A 20,258-nucleotide genomic window follows, 5' to 3' on the forward strand; every position below is an offset into this window, starting at 1 on the left:
GCAAGACTCATGCGCGGTGCCACGGTGGGCAGTGGCAACTGCACTGAAATGAATTGAACTAATTTCACTGCCACCTGCTTTTCCCGACGCGCCAACGCTGCCGACGCCGGACTCTCCGCTGAACGGGACCCTTAACGCTCTCGCGCAAAAAATGGCCGCCTGCTCGCTGTTGAGCGCGTGGAAACGAAAGCGTTCAACGTCAAGCTCAACGTAAGAAAGCCCTGTTTGCCGTTTTCTCTAACTCCAGGGATGTGAGCACAGGCAGAGATCTGATGGGTGGGTGTTTTACAGCGTCACTGAAAGCGGTACTTGTGCCCAAACAATACCCGCCGCGGTAGCTTTGTGTTGTTTCAAAGCTCAAATACACATTACCGTTTTGTAGCACAACACAAAAAAAGAGCGGCTAAAGTTATATAAAAGCTGGTAAAAAGCAACGTTGTGGCGATAATATTTAAAAGCAACGGTTAAAGCTGCTGCTGAGTTCCTCCCGAATACACAAAACCGACAGAAGCTAGGTACCTGGAACACTCCGCTAGTTTTCCCCTACCGCGAACAAAAACGTTGGCGCAATATCGCAGCTCGGAACAAGAAGTCGCGCGCTGTAGTCGTTTCACGTATCGCGACAAAAAGAGAAGTCGCTGACAGCGAGACATCTACTGCGCGAAGTAGCTAGGGTGTTTCTTGAAGCGGCAAAAGCAAGAGATGACGCTTGTCCGCCACAAACCCGAGTGTATTCTCAAAGCCGCTGTCGGGGGCGGCCCGTACAGCAGGGGGAGGGGGGGGGGGGCTCTCCCTCGCAGCTCTCTCAACCGAAGGCGGCAGTCGAACAAAGGAAAGAAGGCCTTTCCGGAGCGACGGCAATCGAGAGATGGCCACGAAGTATAGCACAGCGCCAGCAACGAGGAGACACGTTGCCTATTATCTCGGGCACCTCTCTCTCTCTTTCTTTCTTACGCCACTTCCGGTGAGCGCGGAAGCGCGATACAACATACAAACAACATACAACATACCTGTCAACCTGTCAACATACAAAGTATAATCGAACTCTTCTTAATTCTAAAAAAATTCGGTACCCTTCGGATGCAAATGATCGAGTCGACTCACTGTGGCACTGTAATGTAGCACTGTATGCATTTTTTTTCTAATGAGTTTGTAACATGGTAAACTGAACCGTTTGTTCAGTGTATGCTATTTATGCTTGAAATGTGCTCATCTTTTTCTTCTGTTACGCACTGCCATTTCCTCACAACTGCAGTGTGAACCTTGAAGGTATTAGGAATAAATAAGTACTGCACAAGCTACGCATCGCCGCTTGCATGAACGACGCCCACTTCAGAACGGCCCCTGAGGAATCTGAGTGTGCGTTCAGCGGATAGTGGCCAGACCTATCTGTGAGGAGCTCAGAGATGGGCGACTGGAGTACGGTATGAAGACGTGTGCCTAACCTACTTCGCACACGGGAGACAAAGTTAGTCCTTAAGACCCCCGGGAATCCTCACACTACTCCTAGCGCAGTGGTGCATCGGTTAAGCGATGCACCACTGCTACCGGTGGGGCTTGTGCTACCCAGGTTGCTTTTGCCGAGCAACCTCTAGCGACCAGTGATTAATTTAGCTGCCACCTGCCACGGTGCGCAGTTTGCTCACAGTCCGGTGGACATGTTGTGATGACGCCGCAAGGTCACGCAATATAGGTGACCCACCTACCTCGTAGGTTTCTTCTTTGGGGATTTTTCATGCATTTTGCGCAAACGGTCAACGACGCCGACGGCAGATTTTCAACGACACGAGCTCATTAACGATATCGCGCGGCTCCGTTCCAAATTTGTTTTCCTGAAAGTGCACGGCCGATCCCGCATCAAAAACAGCACTGGGAGAGCGAGAGGAAGCTTCAGGCACCGCTCCATGCTAGACGGGCAAAATAACCTCGGATCCAGAATAACACCGGGCCAGAAGAATCAGCACCAGTTGAATCCAATGGGAACGCATATGCACACCCGTGCAGTAACGACCCGCGACGGCCACGCGGCCTCCAAGTGCTCCGAGCTATTTTCGAGTCTGACACTTGGCCGAGCACCACCCGCCGGCATCTGGTTTGCATTCCAGTCCGGCGCTCATCTCATCCGTTCGTCGAAAATCTGCTCGACGTATACCGCGTTTGCCAAAAGTATCTATGGCTTCGTTGCGCCCCTAAAATCGGCGCAAAATAAGAAAAACCCTTGTCCTCTCCGTTCGAGAACATTCGGATTTTAGGGCTACCGTAAAGGCGTCACTAAACGGCTCAGAAGAAAACCCCGTTGGTTAACTGGTTATTTTTTGGCAATGACCATGCACACAGTCCTGTGACAGACTATAGACAGGCTATCGGCTCAGTCCGCTCGGATGTGCGGGCATCCTGCAAACAGTCTAGGATTTGTCGACAAACTCAATAAACTTGATTCAAGAAGTGCATTGACAGTCACAAACAGCCCAACAAAGTTTTTGTACGTGATCTCTAGCTTCCGATGCACACCACAGCATCTGCCACGACACATGCTCAATTATTAAGGCACCCAGAGAGTCACGTGCAAGGAATCCGAAGAATTCCCCGCACTGCGAAGCTCAATTCAGCGGCTGGCGAGAAAGTAGCACAAAGTCGACTACAGCGCATCACGCGTCAACTGCCGCCGACAGGCTGCTGTCACAGGAGACGCGGCGGAAACGTCGCGACGCCAGCGCAGCGGGCCGTTGCGCTCGCCGCACAATGCAAGGCTGCGCGAGCGTAAGGTGCGCATTCACGGCAGCCGGCACTAGCTCTGGGTCCGGACGTCGCACGACTGATGGTGACTTCCAATCGCAGAGTTGGAGCACTTCGGGAGCAACGATTTCTGCTCTTTTCGGAGCAACTGTATTCCAAACGCAGATCTGAGGCACGGATCGCGTCTTCCAATCGTAGACAGGGAGCGGTTGCCGAGTCGAGATTGCTCCGCGGAGCAGTCGGGACTGCTCCGCCGAAATCGGCGGATCCGACCGGAAGTTTGCGTAACGTTGTAACTCAGCGGCGATAGCGGCGCCCTACATACTCTGGCCAGAGCAAGTGTACTCCAATCGCGATTTCAGGTCGCGCGTTCTGCGCCGGATTCAGGCGCTCTGTCACAGAGCGTGCAGACCGCTCCGGGCCTGCGATTGGGATTCACCATGAGTCGCGTGGCCATAGCATGGGAACGTGCTATGGTCAGCAAGCTTCACGCGAAACATCCAAAGGCTCGATACTGTGCGCCTGTGCGGATAAACTTTCAAGAGGCAAAGAATGTTGCGAGATAAGTTGTAATCACGTCGGAGATATTCCTGATATTTTTTCTACTGGCAGTCGCATCAAATCCGTGCTTTTGCACTTTCGTTCACGTCACGTCTCAGCAGAAAAAGTGCCTCATGCAGGACATAAGTCAAGGCTATAGGTTCGGCGCTTAACTGAAAGCCGAATAAAGCGACTTTTTCTCTCTACATACGCTGGTTAATTCTCGCTTTGGCAATGTCCCTGCCCCGCGAGCGGACGCATGGAGCCTAAGCGTTTCGACCTCATCCGCTGCTTGGCTGCGCAGCTGCTTCCGCCGACGAGGATCAAAGAGCCCAGCCCTTACAAAAATCTCTTCAGACAGTCCAAAGACAATCTACACGCAGTCGTAATGTTTGTAAGGGTTTGGCGTCTGGCATGTCCTGCCTTTCTCGCCGGCGCCACTGATGCGCACCAGAAAGCACGACTGTCAGCGGAGGAGGACGGTGAGGGGGTGCAGCAAAAGGGTTCAGCAAGGACCGAGAAGGCGGTTGCAGCTCCAGGCCACCGCACCGGGTGCTGCAGGCCACAGTGACGTGGCACTTAATTAACGCCAACAAAGACCGCGACCGGTGGCAAAGCCGGCACATTCCCAGAGACGGTCCCTGTCCTCACCCTGGGCAGGAAGCCGACGTGCGGCGTGGGCGACGGCGGCATGGACGACACGGCGGACAGGAGCTCGGCCAGCGTGGGCGTCCCAGGCCGGCTGGGCGGCGAGCCCCAGGGGAACGGGTCGTGTGTTCGGTTGTTGGCCGAGGCGAACACGGCGTCCGGCAGGCTCTCGCAGCTGCCCGCGGGCGTCGAGCTGTTGGACAGGCTGCCCAGAGTGCGGCGGATCAGGCCGATCGCCTTGTGGCGCACGGCGCGGATCCGGGGGCTCAGAGGCGCCGGCGGAATCACGCTGCTGCCGTGCGCCGCCACCACCGCCGGCCGACGGAAGGACAGCGCCCGGCGACGGGGCGCCACCGCGGACTCTTCGCTGTCCATGTCTCGTAGCCGCCAGGAGAGATCCTCTTATACACTCCACGGCGCCAGCTGCGGTCCGTGGAACACTCGACGTACACTTACTGAAGGCGGCAGCACTCGCGTCGTTTGACCGCGTTTGGCACTTCGCACTCCGAGGCAAGGAAGGGCGGCAAGTTCCTCCGCAAGGTGTCAACACTTCGCACGATGTACTTCAGCTCCTGGACGCCGGCCTCTCATGCAGCGTGAGCCCGAGAGAAGGCGCGTCGCCGCGTAAAGGAATACTTCACAGACACACTTCACAGACACGCACACCACCGCCAATGGCGACAACGGCGACGCTGTACGAAGACGGACGGCTTCTCGTTCGACGACACGTCCACGGGAAACCGACCGCACACTTGGCAGAGGTGCACGTCGACGCGGGGGAAAGGAAAGGTGATAGAATCGAATTGGCACGTCTCCGGGAGCCAAAGGGCACCAATCACACGCTGGCGTCGCCTTGGCAGTCGGGGAGCTTCGCTAACGAACTGGCCCCGGCGGCCGCGAACACAGTCGGAAGATGCGCTCGGCGCACACACAAACACGGACACGACAGTGTACAGACGCCGCGGCTCGGCCTATGTTCGATCCGAGTTTTTGCGTGAAAGGAGGCCGGAAATGTAAAGCTTCGAAGTCTTATTTTCAGACGAAAATAAAATCCGGCACCTTACCCGGGCTGAGCGGCTGGACTCGTTTAATGGCTGCGGTGACGAAAGCCAGCTTGCTGCAACCCTCCCTCTCTCACCGGGGGCTTCGCCACCAGCGCTCCAAAGCAAACGATGTTTGAAGGCGGTGAGCCGGGGATCGCCGCAGTGTGTCAGAGGGAAGGAACAAAGCCCGCTGTCATTCAAACGACGATTACGCTCGGTGGGTGAAACAGGGCGCGAGCTTCGGCGCCCACCAGCTGCGGTGCCTCACACGCCGAACACCTGCTCCATTCACGGGAGCGTCATAAACGACGCGCCCTTCGGCTCCGCTGCTGCTGCTACACGCGCCGGTTCCGGCAAAACATCCCTCGGCGCTGGTGAAACGATTATGGCGTCAGAAAGCGCTGGCGTGTGAAAACCCGCCGCTGGCTGTGTGAACACTTCGCAAGAACAGCGAGCCGAGGGGCGAAAAAAAAAGGAAAAAAAATAACGCCAGAGTCGCAGTCTGCCGCACCTCCTAGGTTCACACTTTCGCGCGGCTGTGCTGCGCTCCCAGACGACGACGCAAGCAGTCGGGCAGACGACGTCTGCTCCAGCGTCAACTTGACACTGCGGAACTTTTGATAAGACGGGCTCGCACAGCGCGCTCCACTTTAGACTGGAGACGAGTATCCGACTGGACAAAACACGGGCGATATCACATCGCGAGGCACTATCGGCACGAATGCGTCTGCGCCTTAAGGCACTGCTGCAGTGGTGCCTCACAGGCTGTCTCGGATGAGATTTCCGACCAGTGGCTTCTTCGTTGGCGTGGGTGGCGAAGGGCACCAATCTTCGCGTCACTTTCGGCGTCGACTAACACCCCTGACACCGGCGACGTCGCCCGCGACAAGCAGTCTCGCCCGGACAGCAGCAAGGGGCTCACGCTACGCGCGTCGCCTGTCACGTTGCCGGCAGCAGCAGTAAATCTCTCCCTCTCTCCTGAGCAGAGGAGACTCCAGCGTTGACGAACGGCCCTGTCGCTCGAAACGCCAGGTGAGGAGACGACGGTGCCCTGGCAGGCCGCGGTATCCCAGGAACGATGTCCGCCGGCCAACGAAGACGACGACAACAGCGTGGGGGGGGCTGCCGAGCCCGTAACGGCGGCCGGTGTCGTCGGATGCAACGACGCCGAGGGCTCTTCTCTCGCCAGAAGCAGCGGCACCGGGGTAGCAGCGTCGTGCGGGGGGAAGGAGAGACGGTAGAGAGAGAAAGGGCGACCTCTCTCCTCACAGTCGCGCAACCCGCTCGCCGAACGACGTCAGCCGCCTCGGAGAAGAAGAAAAGGCGCCTAGCCTCACGCGAGGACGAATCGCTTATGTGCCGCACGACGTGGGGAGGAGACCGCGCGCGAGGAACGCGTGGTTCTCGCGAGGCGGACGACGAAGAGGCGCCAGCAGCTGCCAGCACCAGTTGGAGCGTGTAGCACATGGCTAATACAGCTCCGTGCTCGCGGGCGGACTGGCTTGCTCCGCCGACTACAAGTGTCGGCGCGGACCAGGAAGCGTTGGTTAGGCACGCTAAAGCGAAGCTAAATTCTTACGAGAGAAAAAAAAAAAGTTGCCACACTCCCTCATTCGCTCTCTGCATGCTCATGGAGTTCTCGTCCGTCATACGTGCGTCTGCTCGGCCAACAAAACCCCGCAAAAAGGAAACGCGGCTGGTGGGCAAAGGTCTCGCGATACTCACGAGCCCGTCGATATTTTATCCAGGAGCTATTGTGCCAATGAAAAACAAAACAAAACAAAACAAAAACAATCGTCGACGAAGATAAGATGCGCGAAGTAATGCAAGTGAACAACACATGTACGGAATTATCGATACGAGGATGGCAAACAATGATACGAAATGGAGGGGGGGGGGGATGTCTGGGAAAAATAGCCAGCGGCAGCCTAGCCGCAGCTGCCGTGTCAGTGTCCTTTTTATCGTGTTCGCGTAGCGCTGACGATAAGCAGCGGGCTTCGAGAAAACGTTTCGTGATCTGCTCTCTTCCATGAGGTGAGAGGGAGCAGGGAAAACTCCGCCGCATGATGCGCATGGCGCTTCGGTTATCGACACACGGGCGGTGTTCTTCCCTTTCCCGAGCACATTTTTTTTTATTGTTGTTCTCGCAGGATGAACACCCGTCTACGCAGTTTCGTATCCGTTCACACGCTTTGTAACAACCTCAGGGGTGGAAGCAAAAGGTAAACGTCAGTGCAACACGCAGTACCCTCTACCCGTCATGTATATGAACACCCCGTAGTGGGCACGGCTGTTAGCCAATGTTGTTGTCACAACGACGATTCCTTAGGCAATTTGATGGAGGTTGAACACTGCGATTCGCGCGTTTCTTAAGTCTACGGAGGACCTAGTGGGGAGCAGCGGAACTCGCCGCAGCGTAACGTAATCGTCAACAGAACTTGTAGGCGGGCTGGATTAGAAAGTAGCAAAGCGCACTGACTGGGCAAACAGTGAGGCGGGAGGAGGACACGTGACAAGCACCAACTTTCACCCGACTTTATTGGAAGACCAGGCCAGCAAATATGAGAGAGCAAAGTTATTGCCCCCGCCCACTCTCATTTTCCAATAGCTGGCATGTGCAGGAGGAGCCCGGCGGTCTCCGGCCGCCATTCGTCACGACTAGGACTTGTCATATAAGCAGCGAGAAAAACGCGACAGCGCAGATGCGCCGAATGTGCAGCTGGCACGCTCACACGTGCACACAGGAGAAGACACAAAGCCTGCCTCACCTCATCGGGCCTCGCGTGCGCGGGCTCCCGGCGCTGCATGGCTACACACAGTACCGGGGTTGTAGAAAGGGGCTTTGCGTATGCACGCGGTGTTACCGCGTAACACACTGTGCTGTTTGTGTGTCTCCGGTTGCGACATTCTAAATAGCGCGAAAAACGGATACCGACGCATGTTCCGTCGGTTTCCTTTCTCGCGGTCCGTTGCGTTGTTCTTTGTTCACAATGTCGCAACCGCGCACTCAGCACCAACTAGACCAGCTTTCCTACCAACTCGTGCACCACCACTTCAATATAGATACATCAAAGTACATCACCATCGCAGAAGACTCAAAAGCCATGAACATTCTTTGACTTTAAATGAATTTTCATGTCACTCTGGTCGTATTAAACACTCATTTTTCCCACTGCAGTTAGGGAGTCGAACAGCTTGAACCACCAGTTGCACGCAGTTCAACTCTCGATGAATTTATGCTAGTGGAGGATTTATAAATTTTTTAATGCTATGTCCACAGATTCCTCATCAGTATGCATTATGAATTGGAAGTTGTACTAAATGCTTCTTTCACTGTTATGCACAAGTTATGTATTTTTATTCAGATTACTTTTCAAGCTTTTATTGATTTGTATCAGCAGTTTCTTCGAGTCATTGATGTAGTATTTTATTATCTAAGAGTGTTTCATGTGGTTATTAATGTACACTGAACATCTTTTATTTCTTACTGCATTTTTCGTTCGTCTACCAAATTACTATTCTTGCTGTTAAACATTTTTAAAAATATTGTCCGACTTTCTGTATGTGCTTCGTGCCCTGCCTATAATAATCCCGCCACCGTTTGACAGCATTTCTAAATAAATAAATAACTGCCTTTATGTCGCCCCATTCTGTTACGCACTATCCGAAGTCATGCTTCCCTCCATATCATGTTTCACTATTTTAAGATGAAAAACCCACACGCATCACGAAATGTGAGACGCACTATATAGCCTTCCTCAAAAATGCACAGGAGACACCGGGTTTGTTTCTGGGCCACGCAGTGTGGCTCATTTTGGATCACCAGCATTTCAAAACGCGAATGTGAGAGGAACCCCCTTCCCCTCCCGTCTAGACCATCTAGGGTTTCAACAGGAGTACACGGGTTAGGTGCCTCACGAAGACTGTACATGGTTTCACTGTTCATCATGTACATATATTTCAATATTACGGCATGTTCTGTTGTCTTCGCAGTAGTCAAACGCTCTGAACAGATTTTTTTTAGAACGGCAAGCCTCGGGCAGGTGTTTCACTGCACCTTCCGCCTGCGCGTCCTTGATCTGCATCAGACTGAATGGTGAAGTCAAAGATGAAGATCTTTAAAAATAATTGCCCCAACGCGCTCTAACCATTCCGCCGGTGCAAATCAATCCTATACGGAACAAGAGGCAACTAGAACACGTGTCCTCATCACAACCACGGCGCTTGCAGAGAAAGAAGGAAAAAAACACAGCCGTCGATGAAGCCGGACAGGAGCCCCTCTTCAGGACACGCAGAACACGCGCGAACGACATTCGTCGCCACCTGAAAGCGGTCAAGAACTGCGCACTTCGTGAAAGCCATTCACGCTGCAAGATGGTGAGGATTTATTGCAGCCAACTTGCATTCAAGAACTATATTTTGAATTTTTGTTTCGTGTATTTTGCACCAGTGTGGTCGGCAAACGCTCCAGCAGCCGAACCGTTTTCTTTTGTTTCTCAACAGAAAGCGGAACTTCGCGCTGCGTGCGAGGCGTGTTACGTCACAACAGCGCACTAAACTTCACCGCTTGATATCAGCGTACATAAACAAAATAGCCACGCTCATCATATCCTCAGCATCTGCATAAATAGCAATATTTCAGAAGCGTACACCCCAAGGAGGTCGAAGCTTATAGGAAACACGGATAGCTCGCGCCGCTGCTTGTTACCCGAAATCCATATTCCGGGGCCCCTCTCAAAAGCAGCACCACGAAAAAGGGCAGGTTCCCGCTGTAGCGTTTCGGGGAAACCAGCGGCAGTGGTACTTTTCCGCTGCGTCGGGAAATGGCGTGAAAAATGATCGCGGCGCGAGACGACGGGCACATGACGTGGAGAAGACGGCGCCCGGTCGCTGGCGGCAGCATTTCCGTTACAAGCGATTCGTCAGTCGCCTTTCACTCGATGGGACAGACGTCCCTGCTTCAAGTTCGCTTTCAAGCCTTCCCGCGAGGCGAGGCGACGACGCACAGTCCAAGCCGAGGTTTGTCTGGTCGGTGGGGATTATGCGAACACGCGCCCATTACAGCACCGAACTAATCATAAAAAAACACGCTTGTTCCGCGAAGGCTTCTCCAAGGCCACCGCCGATTACGTCATACGTTGCAGCAGGCGTGTCCGGGTCGACGGACACCGGCGCTTCTCGGCAGCACGCGAAACCACAGGCCCCGCATTCTTTCATTACGGACCGTACTGTATTAAACCTAAAGCTTTGGGCACGCGCCTTTATTTCCAGTAAGTCAAATGCCCCACTTCAGAAAAGAGTGCTTGTGGTGCAAGGATAAAAAGTAAGAAAAATATAAGAACAGGCAGTTGGCGAGCTAACATAGGCTCAAGGTCAAGTGACACCTGTTGCTTGCAGCCCCCACCCCCCTCCTAATTCATCTTTCTACTTAGCTTTTCATGATGTTCACGCCAGGCCACCTGTTAGCACTCAGGCATACGCAGCTATATTATCCGTATAGCAAGGCGCGTTTGCGGAGTGTAAAGGGCGCAGATTGAAGTCGCGTCGTTCAGCAGCCTTAAGGCCCACGCAAGAAGTAACAAGAACTCGAGCAAAGTAACACCACCACCACCAACAACAACAACGAAAAAGAACGGATGCGAAAAATCAGTCCTAGAAACGGCCAGCGAGAGAAGGAATCCCGTTTCGCCACCAGCTGCACGCGACGACGCGGCAGCGAAGGCGGGACTTTCTTTTCAAGGCCACCGGCGAGAAGCCGCCCATGTCGTCACAGTGCCCGCGAGATAAGCGACACAGACACGCTAATGGAAGAGATGTCCTTACACCTCTCGATGGGTGAGAGGTTACCCTAGCCGGACGCCTTTTCACCCACCCGCAACGCGCGGTTTCCCAGCTCTTTCTTCTCTTTCTGGGGAGGGGGGCGTACCAGCACCTCCGCTAGCGACGTTAGTAGTATGCGCACGTCACTAAGCGCGGCCTGAACAACAACAAAAAACTCAGCTTGCATTACAGGACATGCCTTCAGCATACATAAACACTTTCTTGGCACACGCGTGCAAAGCGATACTTGGAGCACCTCCCGTCGCAGTAACAAACATGACAAACTACTCGCATCTATACCAATAGTGTCAAACGCTTGTCACTGAATTTAAGATACGTAGTTCACGTCACAACGTCGCCGCGGTGGTGAGAACACTTCTCCCGGCTGTTCAGAGCGCAAGTTCCCCCTGAACCTACAGAATATACAAAAATGCCGTACAGTTACAACATTTATCCTTTCAGAAGAGAGGCGCCCACAAGCAACCGAAGGGCTAAAGCAAATGTGAATCGAAGGGCGGATATTGCGAATCCAGCAACAACGACACAGCAGCAGAACATGGCTGTATAGTGAGCATGCATTGTGGAGCCGAGTTCAAGCCGAGTGGCGACCAAGGACGGCGTTGCCGTAACGCTACAACAAAGCGGAGACTGAGCCCAATTCCAGTGCACCGCAATGAGGCCGGGGTGAAAAGGCGCCCAAACTGCGCGTGTACAAACCGGCTGTAGGCCGGAAAAATTCAGCAACACCCTTCTCCTGTCCCGAGGGCCCAATCCAGCTCTCCCGCAGCGAAGACAGAAAAGTTGCAGAATGTCTGGGCGCGGCTGCAGCGCGAAGTAGCCCGCGTGTGACCCCCAGCCGGGTGGTTCGAGTGGAATGACACTGCCGGCTCCCAGGAAGGCGAGCGGAACCGAATGACACCGCTCTGTGCAGGTTGTGTGTCGAGCAACCTGGGAATGAGACCACGCAGGTGGAAACTGCCCGCTTACAGCGTCGGCACCGACGATAAACTGCCGCTGTCCTTTCTCTTATCTCGAAAGTCTGCACCTAGTTCTCGCGCAAAACTGGCACGGCCTGGTGAAAAAAAGGCTCAGGGCGAGGCGCATTCCAGAAGGCTGCCCAGAAGACTGTGCTTTCCGGCACGCATAATATATATATATATATATATATATATATATATATATATATATATATATATATATATATATATATATATATATATATATATATATATATATATATATATATATATATACCGAGACTGCTCATCCCTTTTCGTTTTTTTTTTGTAACAAAAATTACCGTGCTGGTACCTTAAAGTAGTACCGTCTAACCTTGGCTGGACGAAGATCTTCAGGTCAATTCCAAGGAGTCCATAGCGAAAGCGAGATCACGATACGCAACCGACCAGCCAGCGGTTATTCGTTCGCTGAACAAGGTACACACTGGAAGTGCCGGAGTACACTCTTACGGGAAAACAGAAACCTTGCAGAATTTTAGCACCACCGTACGGTAAATGCGTACGGCAACTGGGAACGTGCCGCAAATGCGGGTAGGCAAGGCTGACATGGTAGCAAAGGCAACGCGTTGCCGTATCCGCTCTAAGGCTGTCCGTATGCGCTAAAACAGTCTACTGCAATACGGTACCGGGGTCAGGATCGTGTGAAAGGTCCTTACACCGGCAAAGAGCGCCAGACAGCACCGCACTTATGTCTATTTATTTATTTATTTATTTATTTATTGTTTACTTACCTGCTACTAAACGATGGCGCAGCGTCATATATATTTCCGGACTAATAGCGTGTCATGCAGGCCCTTGCAAAAATTTCGATAGACTTTTGCAATACAATAAAGAATTTCTGCAGAGAAATCTTAAAGCCAGTCTTCAGACAATACAAATCCTATGAGTCTATGGACAATCTATAGACTTATGGTTATATGCACAGACTTTTGTGATTAAAGTCTGAAGACTTTCTATAGAAAAATCCTATATATTAGCCTGAAGACAATGCAAATCTTATGACAGTCGATCGACAATCTATACATTAATGGTTATGCTCTTTTAGTAGACGTCTGTCTACATACAGACAGCCTATAAACTACGAATAGACAAAATGAAATATCTATAAGAAGGCAATAGAGTCTATAAAGAAGTCTATAGGATGCGTATAGACCCTTTTTGTAAGGGTTAAACGATTAAAGCGAATCGAAAGTTGCGGCAAAGAAAACGAAAGTATAAGGAACGCGTCACCACGGCAGAAAAACTTCTGCAGATAAAATTTTTTAACAGAAAGAAATGAGCTTCGTTTCCCCAGAGAAATCGTGCTCCATCCACATACGTGCTTCCTTTAAATAAGATTTGAAACCGATGCCAGGAAGGAAAGCATAAGCGGGAAAGGGCTTCTTATAAAAATCAAAATAGAGAAGAAAAGAAACGGCTCCTAAGATAACTTGAATTTTTTTTTTTGGAAATCCGACTCTTCCATAAAATGCTCATAAATGCCATCAGAAGGTGCTTTGAAGACTCCTCCGGCTGCCATCGCTCGCGACTGCTCCTTAAGCGAGATCGAAAACAAGCTGGCATAATCAGGCAGACGAAGCACGCGAGCGACCGGTGCGTATGCCAGCTGTCCCTCGGTTTACACCGGCATACTTCCACGCTCAAGGTCGGCAACGACATAAACTTTACGAAACGGCTTTTACCTCTCGTTGCGGTCTTTGGCTAGTTTTCTTTTTTTTTTTATTCAACGCATCTGTTTGCATATCGGCCAATCGAAGAGCGAAGGATTTCCATTCCTCGTACTCCGTAAGCGCTGGTGGGCCCCTTTGCAGCTAGCTTCCTTTCATAACACACCGCAAGCGCCTGTGCTGCCTGTTACGTTCGTCAACGTCGGGCCAAACGCTTCTCTGCCGTGTGCGCTGCCAAGGATGCAAAATTACGTCCCGCCGCTGGCAGTTTTCAATTGAAATCAAATTTTACTGACGCACTGACTGCTCTCCTCCACATGAGAGCAGAATTAAAAAAAAAAGCATGAAGTACGAAATAGACAGTATCAGGCAGTTCCTAAGACCAAGAATAGAATTCCGAGGCTACAATCAGCGAATGCCTGCGCACTCCGCCACTTCTGTCTGTTCACCATTGCTGAAGGGCCCTCGAAAGAAACAGGCACAATCAGCAGCAACCTGCAAGAAGGTACAAGCACGCCTACTGAAATTGAATAAGATTCGTGGTGCACTAAGCAGCCGAGTTTTCAAATTAACCACCGCGTTAAAGCATCCAGGCCCGGGCTCTTGCATTTTCTCTTTTTCTCGCAAATCCCGACGCCGTCGTCACCGCCAGCTGCCCACCGCGTCTACTGTATGGCAAATGCATCACTGAATTCACTCTAATCTAGTTCACTCCTTGAACGGCTATTCTCCCGCCCGTTCGGTGAACCCGCTCGGCTAGTGCGAATACCCCTCCGCAGTTTGTTCTGCTTGTTGGATGACAAGATCTCGTCTCAACGGCGCATTGCGTCTTACGGTGGACGCAGTAGACAGAGCTCAGATCCTCTGCGCAATGAAAACGAGAGCGGAAAAGTTCGTCCAATAAGGAGCAGGAAACAATGAGGCAGAAATCGGGCGCCACTGGAGAAACTGTCGGCGGCGAGGAGAAAGCGCGCGCGGTCGGCGGTCACGGCCAATTCCCCGCAGTAAAGGCGCGCGCGGCGCAATCTTTTTCCCAAATGCACTGGCCCAGTTTCAAGCCCCCTTAGCAGACGGGGGAAACAGAGAAGAGAGAAGCTCACGCGGACGGCCGGAAATTTCCCGCAGCAAGCGGGCGCAGCATAACGGCTTCCGCTGCATATCGCGCACAGCTGTTTGAGGAAGGGCCGCGGGAGCGCTTATTGCAGGAACGGAGTGTATTAACGATAAGCGCGTGGCTACATGCCGATTCGGCTGAATAGTAATGGCGGCTGCGTCTTCCGTATACCGGCGAGATGACAAAGGCGGGAGTTAAGTTCCGCTGCACGCCAAAGAGCCATGGGCAGCGCGAACTGAGCCTGAAAATTTCAGTGCGTTGTTCCGATAACTATGAAGAGCAAAAAAAAAAAAAAAACTAACTGCCGTCCGAGCCAGGACAGGTCGATTTTTTTTTTTTTTAGCCATTAATACTTGCGGAGGAGGCAAACAAGTTTATCCGAGGCCAGTAGTAGGACCTCATGGGCAAAAAAATGAAAAAGAGATACTTGGTTCACTAGGGTGATTACCACAGACCGAATGAAATCGAATTATTTGAGGAAGCTGCAGAGCTTTCCCTTGTACCCGCATTTCTGCGCGCACGTTTCATACTAACCATTCACTTGTTTAAAGCTATCTCCACCTTGGGGGATTAATCCACCCCTGAATACTTTATCTAACGCCGAACACAAGACCGGGGTTGGTTCTAACTTGATAGAAAGGCCTCAGATACAAGACTGAACTGAGAAGTTACCAAGGTGGGAAACCGTGCCTGCTTGCTAGGGTTTTTTTTTCTTCTTTAAGGTAATGGTGATTTGATGGCAGCTAGCAATTCCTTTTGCTAAGATTAAAATATGCGCGGAAGCGGATTACCAAACGCTATCGAGCTTCCAGCGTCTGCTTTCAGCCAAACAGGTTTGAAAGAAGTATGCGGCACGCCTCACTTCTAGAGAGAGATCACGCGTTCAAATCGAAACATCTCCCTGCGCATGCGTTTGTCACAACGGCCTCCGATGACACAGCAACGCCTGTGGACGGTGCAGCGAAAACTTTCTACTGAAAGCTTGCACCTTGGACCACGGATGCTATGGCGTCGATATGAGCACAACGCCTAAGCAAATTTAAAGCCGCTTTGAGACATAGCAGTGAATCAAGCATTTCGTCAGTTGTTGTTGTTGTTGTTAGCCTATCAAAAGATGGCACATACCCACACTGGGGGATCGGCTAAGAATCGGGTGACTATTCACCTGTATTCAGGTAATTAAAATGAAAAGCACGCGGGAAAGCAACACCGGAGGATTCTTCCTCGTGAACTGAAAAGGGATGTTTTAGACGCGAAGTGCATACCGTGAAAAAAAAAAAAAAAAGCGCTTGGCAGCAAGTAACTAGCCGGTATAGTTTCTTCGCTGTTCCCAACAATTTCAAAAATATCAAAAGACCGCTTGCTTGCTCAATAAGGGGGCAAAGGACAACGTTCTCCAGTCAGGCTGGCTTTCAGCGGACTTCACGTGCCCCATTAAAGCCTGACAAATTAATTCCTTACGAAGGAAACGGTCGATACGCGTTCCGTACAGCTTCTGAGCGCCACTGGATGGCTCTCTGAAACAATATCTCAAAAACAAGACGACGGAATGCCCCACAGCATTCATGGCACTCCGGGACCAGCTGACACTCCAGGCGTAAAAACAGCAACATGCCTCATAGGCACAGCGTAAGACGACGCATAAGTTATTCTTCGCACAGACCATGTGGACGAACCTACCCAACGCGAACATCCTGGAACGCATTCTTTTTTTTTTCTTGCCGTGTCGGCATTTTTCTCTGGAAACAACAAAAAGGCGGTTCCCCCTCACAAGTGCAGAGGACAGGAAACGCGCTATCCAGACAGTCGCTCGGAGAAGAATGCCCGGCGCTGCACTTTTGTTTCTTTATTTACGAGACGAAGAAACGAGCGGTGTCGGTTGGCGCTCGGCCCTTCGGCGGCGATCGTAATTCTTCCTCTCAGCACGCGCTCAAATGCCTCCCGACACCCTCTCCCCTACCGCCACTACCCACGCGCCACGCTTTGGCGAAGAATGATCGCGTGCTCCCCCCGCGCGGTAGCGCAGCTCCATCTGCCGTGTATCACAGGAACCACAGAGGCGCAAGAGAACCAGGGCGGCACATAACGAGCGCTCGCCGAAGCAGAAAGTGGCCGCAAGTGTCGGGAAGGGGGGGAAGGGGGGGGGGATGCGATCACAGCGTAACATTTGAACCGTGTACAGGGTTTAAGAGGCAACTCCATGCGATGTCGCGACGCCTAACAGAGGCATGTCCAATGAAGAAAAATGGCTGCATGTTTGTATAAAACAATTACCCCCCTACCCCCCTCCAATTTTCGTTTTCCTTTCTCGCACAGAATTAAGTGAGAGGTCCATGCAGAGAGGAATGCGCAGGACTACACCATCGGTAGGCTACGCAGCCTGGCCGATGAAAAATTCAGCTTCATCGCGGCTCCTACTCACGTTACTTAACTCTTGGAACCTACCACGTGCCGCTGCCCTCAGCAGAAAGCAGATCCGTTTAGTTCTGATCCCTTTTATCCCCTATTCATGGCTATCTTTAACTCTCAATCTCGTTCTTTGCGACCTAAAAAAAAAAAAAAAAAACTTATGGGGCGGGCATGCAGGAGCGACGTATTAGGTAGAAAGCGTCACTATACAGTAATTGGCAAATGGAAGAACGGCAATAAAAAATAAATGAAAGACAAGGGGTGTGTGGGGGGGGGGGGGGGGGGGGGCACAAAGACGTCAGTTCCTCCTCGTCGCACACGCCTCCCTGCTACGAGGCGCCTCCCCAGTGAATACCGATGGCAAGGCATCAAACGGCATAAACGCTCCTTACATTGACGAAAAGGAGAAAGCACACGGCCTATAGGCCGAGTGCATGTGCGCCCTGACAGCGCGTGAGTGATCTTCGTGCAAAAACAAGTTTTCGGTGTACTCGTGTTTACATCAGAGCTACGATTATAACGAGCTTATAACGAGATAGCAGTCTACGAGGAAATAACCCGCGATATGGTCGATATTTTGACGGGCGCGTCCAACATTGAGAGAGCGAAATTTGACTTCACTTCTTCAAAGGCAACCTTTTTTACTGCTCTGAAGGACAACCGAGGACTCGCGATATCATCCCGCTGTCTTCATCAGCGAGGTGAAGTCCACAGCCGCAAAACAGGCCTCTCCATGAGATCGCCAATATCCGCTGTCCGGCTACGACGCCTGATACGCTCTCACATCAAAATTTCTTCGCTCTAACCGTGCCACACGAGCATTTCCCGCCCTCGACTGCGTTCCCTCTCCCTAAGTATTCACTATTTCAGCCTAAACAGAACACCGGTCCACCTGCTGCATGCATACGTCCGTTTCCTCCTGTTTGAGTATTTCATTACCGCTCCCCACTCAGCATGCGTAACCGGTAAACCCAATAGATATGGAGCACTATTTCGAAGACACCAATGGGCTTTCCGACTAGTCACGCTAAGAAGTCAGCTTCAAGTTTTGAAGTAATCAGCAACTTTGATATGAAGTGGTGAATTCTGGTGCGGGAGTGAAGAGCGCGGTACGCAAACTTTTCGTAGCAAGCATGGCAAACTTCCTGATAACAGGCCCCACGTGCTAATAAGCCTCGCTGCCGCGATTTTTTTTTGGACCTAGAGATAATTTTTTTCGAATGATAGCTGTAGCAACCCAGCCTCAGAATAAAGTCAGACAGTCTGTATTTAGCTGGAAACCAGCTCGATAATTTAATAGTCAACTGCTGTCCACCAATAAGCAATGTTTTACTGCATGCTTCCGGTTTACTAAAGTTTAGTGTCAACCTAAAAATGCAGTAGGTGAGTTTTGCAATCATAGGCGCTAGATGCCACGTGATCTACATTATGTGGCCAAGATTTCGTCCCACAGACGGTGCACCGAAAGCCGTTTTGCACAAGTTATGATCCCTTCATTATCCTTCCCGCCACTCGCCGCGCTACACTTGGTCTTAGGGTGCCTCGAGGCAGAGTTCCTTTCCTGGTTTCATTGGTTTCATTCCCTTAACTCAAAGACCCACCCGCACCCTTAAAACTAGAGCTATGCATGCTCTCACTTGGTACAAGAAGCGTATAGGAATCGGGGCAAGTTGTTCAGGACATGCTATAGGGAATAATGGCGCAGCATCAAGAGACGAGGGACAGTAGGAGAAACACACACACGCATAAGCCCCTTGGTATAAACCTGCAACTCCTGCCCACTGCTATCTCGTTTCCGCGCGAAGCTTGTCGAAACAGTCACAACTACCGCAACAAAGTGAACGCCATAGCGAACTTCTCTTTGCCGTGAAAGATGCAAAAACCAACTCAATTCTCTAATTCGCGGCCTTTATAATCACATTTCACTTGAAATTGGACACATTGGAATGGGAAAGTTTATGCGCTCCGCATTTCTGTTGGCAACACATAAGACTGGGAGGAAATGAACAGGTGCAAACGAAATCCCGTTCTGACCTCGTAATGTTTAGTGGCATAGCTTTCAGCCGGACACTTTTTAAATACCGTACACATTAGAATAAAGGCCTCACTTCTGCACAATTCTCGCGGGGTACACCCCCACACGAAAGAGGCCATTTTTCAGTTAAACTCTTCTAACTATAATCTGGGGAAACTGCTTTTATAATGCCATACAGTTTACGCTATACCTGGCGCCTAGTTAGAAAACCTTTCAGTTTCTGCATCGCTGTCGCCGCTACTCGTGCTCGGCTCCTCGCCACCCTAGTAAATGAGGTCGTCTTTGGTTCCATTCACTGCATCCGAAATTACTGCAACTTGATAATTTTAACAATGTTCAGGAACACCGCAGACCATGAATTTTGACATCCACGATCAGACGAGGTGAACTGATGCTCTACTTAGTCCGTCCAATCAACGTGACCTCCGTGGTCAGCCGCAACTCCTCCCCGCCCAACCAGAAAAAGTTGGGAAGAGCGGCACATGCACGAGCGCGGGCCCTTAGTCGAGTGCATACGGTAAATGCCGACGTGCTCATTTTAACATTCGAGCCGGCGCTGACACAATTTAAGGGGGCCAACGAAAAACAAGTGTGAATACCTTCCTGATCACAGAAATTGTTTCACATCACGCTTCATGACGCCGCCATATTCGTAAGCGTGAATTGTGCTGTCATGTCGGCAAAGAAGCTGATTGCAGTGGGACTGGTCAACCTTGTTTTCGCGGCAGCTTCTTTAACGGCTGCTGTATCGGTGGCGCACTAAGTATGGATAAAGCAATATAATTTTGATTACAAACAATTGGTTACATCTCCTGAATCAAGTCATTTTAGTTTTAAAGCCAAAGAAGGTAAAGAGACGAACTTGCTAGAAAAATAAAAAAAGCAAATGACTAAATAGCTGTGAAATGAAGACCGCGCAGGTAGCGCGAAAAGAAAGAAAAAAAAAAGCGACCGTGAAACGAGCGATACGACGTTTTTTTTTACGGCTGGTCATTACCCGAGGGATGCCGCGGCTTGAGCTCGTAACACGAACGCTTCACATAACACGATTTTTTAAGCGCTTGTACAATGCAGCGTTCCCTCCGCTCACCCCCCCCCCCCCCCCCCCCCGTTTTTTTTTTCCACGCCGCAAACCTCGCTCTTGCTGCTCATTCTAGCAGCCTCAAAAAAGGGCAGTGTTTTTTTCGCGGACAGGCGATTAGCACAGGCCGAGAGGAAAGGCATTCC

At 51.3% G+C, this 20,258-nt stretch overlaps 1 protein-coding gene across 7 annotated transcripts in view; it reads right to left on the reverse strand.

The window, feature by feature from the left end:
- Window positions 1-20,258, reverse strand: part of LOC144125713 (5'-AMP-activated protein kinase subunit gamma-1-like) — a 261,476-nt gene that overhangs the window by 66,624 nt on the left and 174,594 nt on the right. The gene's annotated exons all lie outside the window — the stretch shown is intronic.

The sequence above is a fragment of the Amblyomma americanum genome, chromosome 3 (assembly GCF_052857255.1).
Source record: "Amblyomma americanum isolate KBUSLIRL-KWMA chromosome 3, ASM5285725v1, whole genome shotgun sequence".
Classification (NCBI taxonomy): Eukaryota; Metazoa; Arthropoda; class Arachnida; order Ixodida; family Ixodidae; genus Amblyomma; species Amblyomma americanum.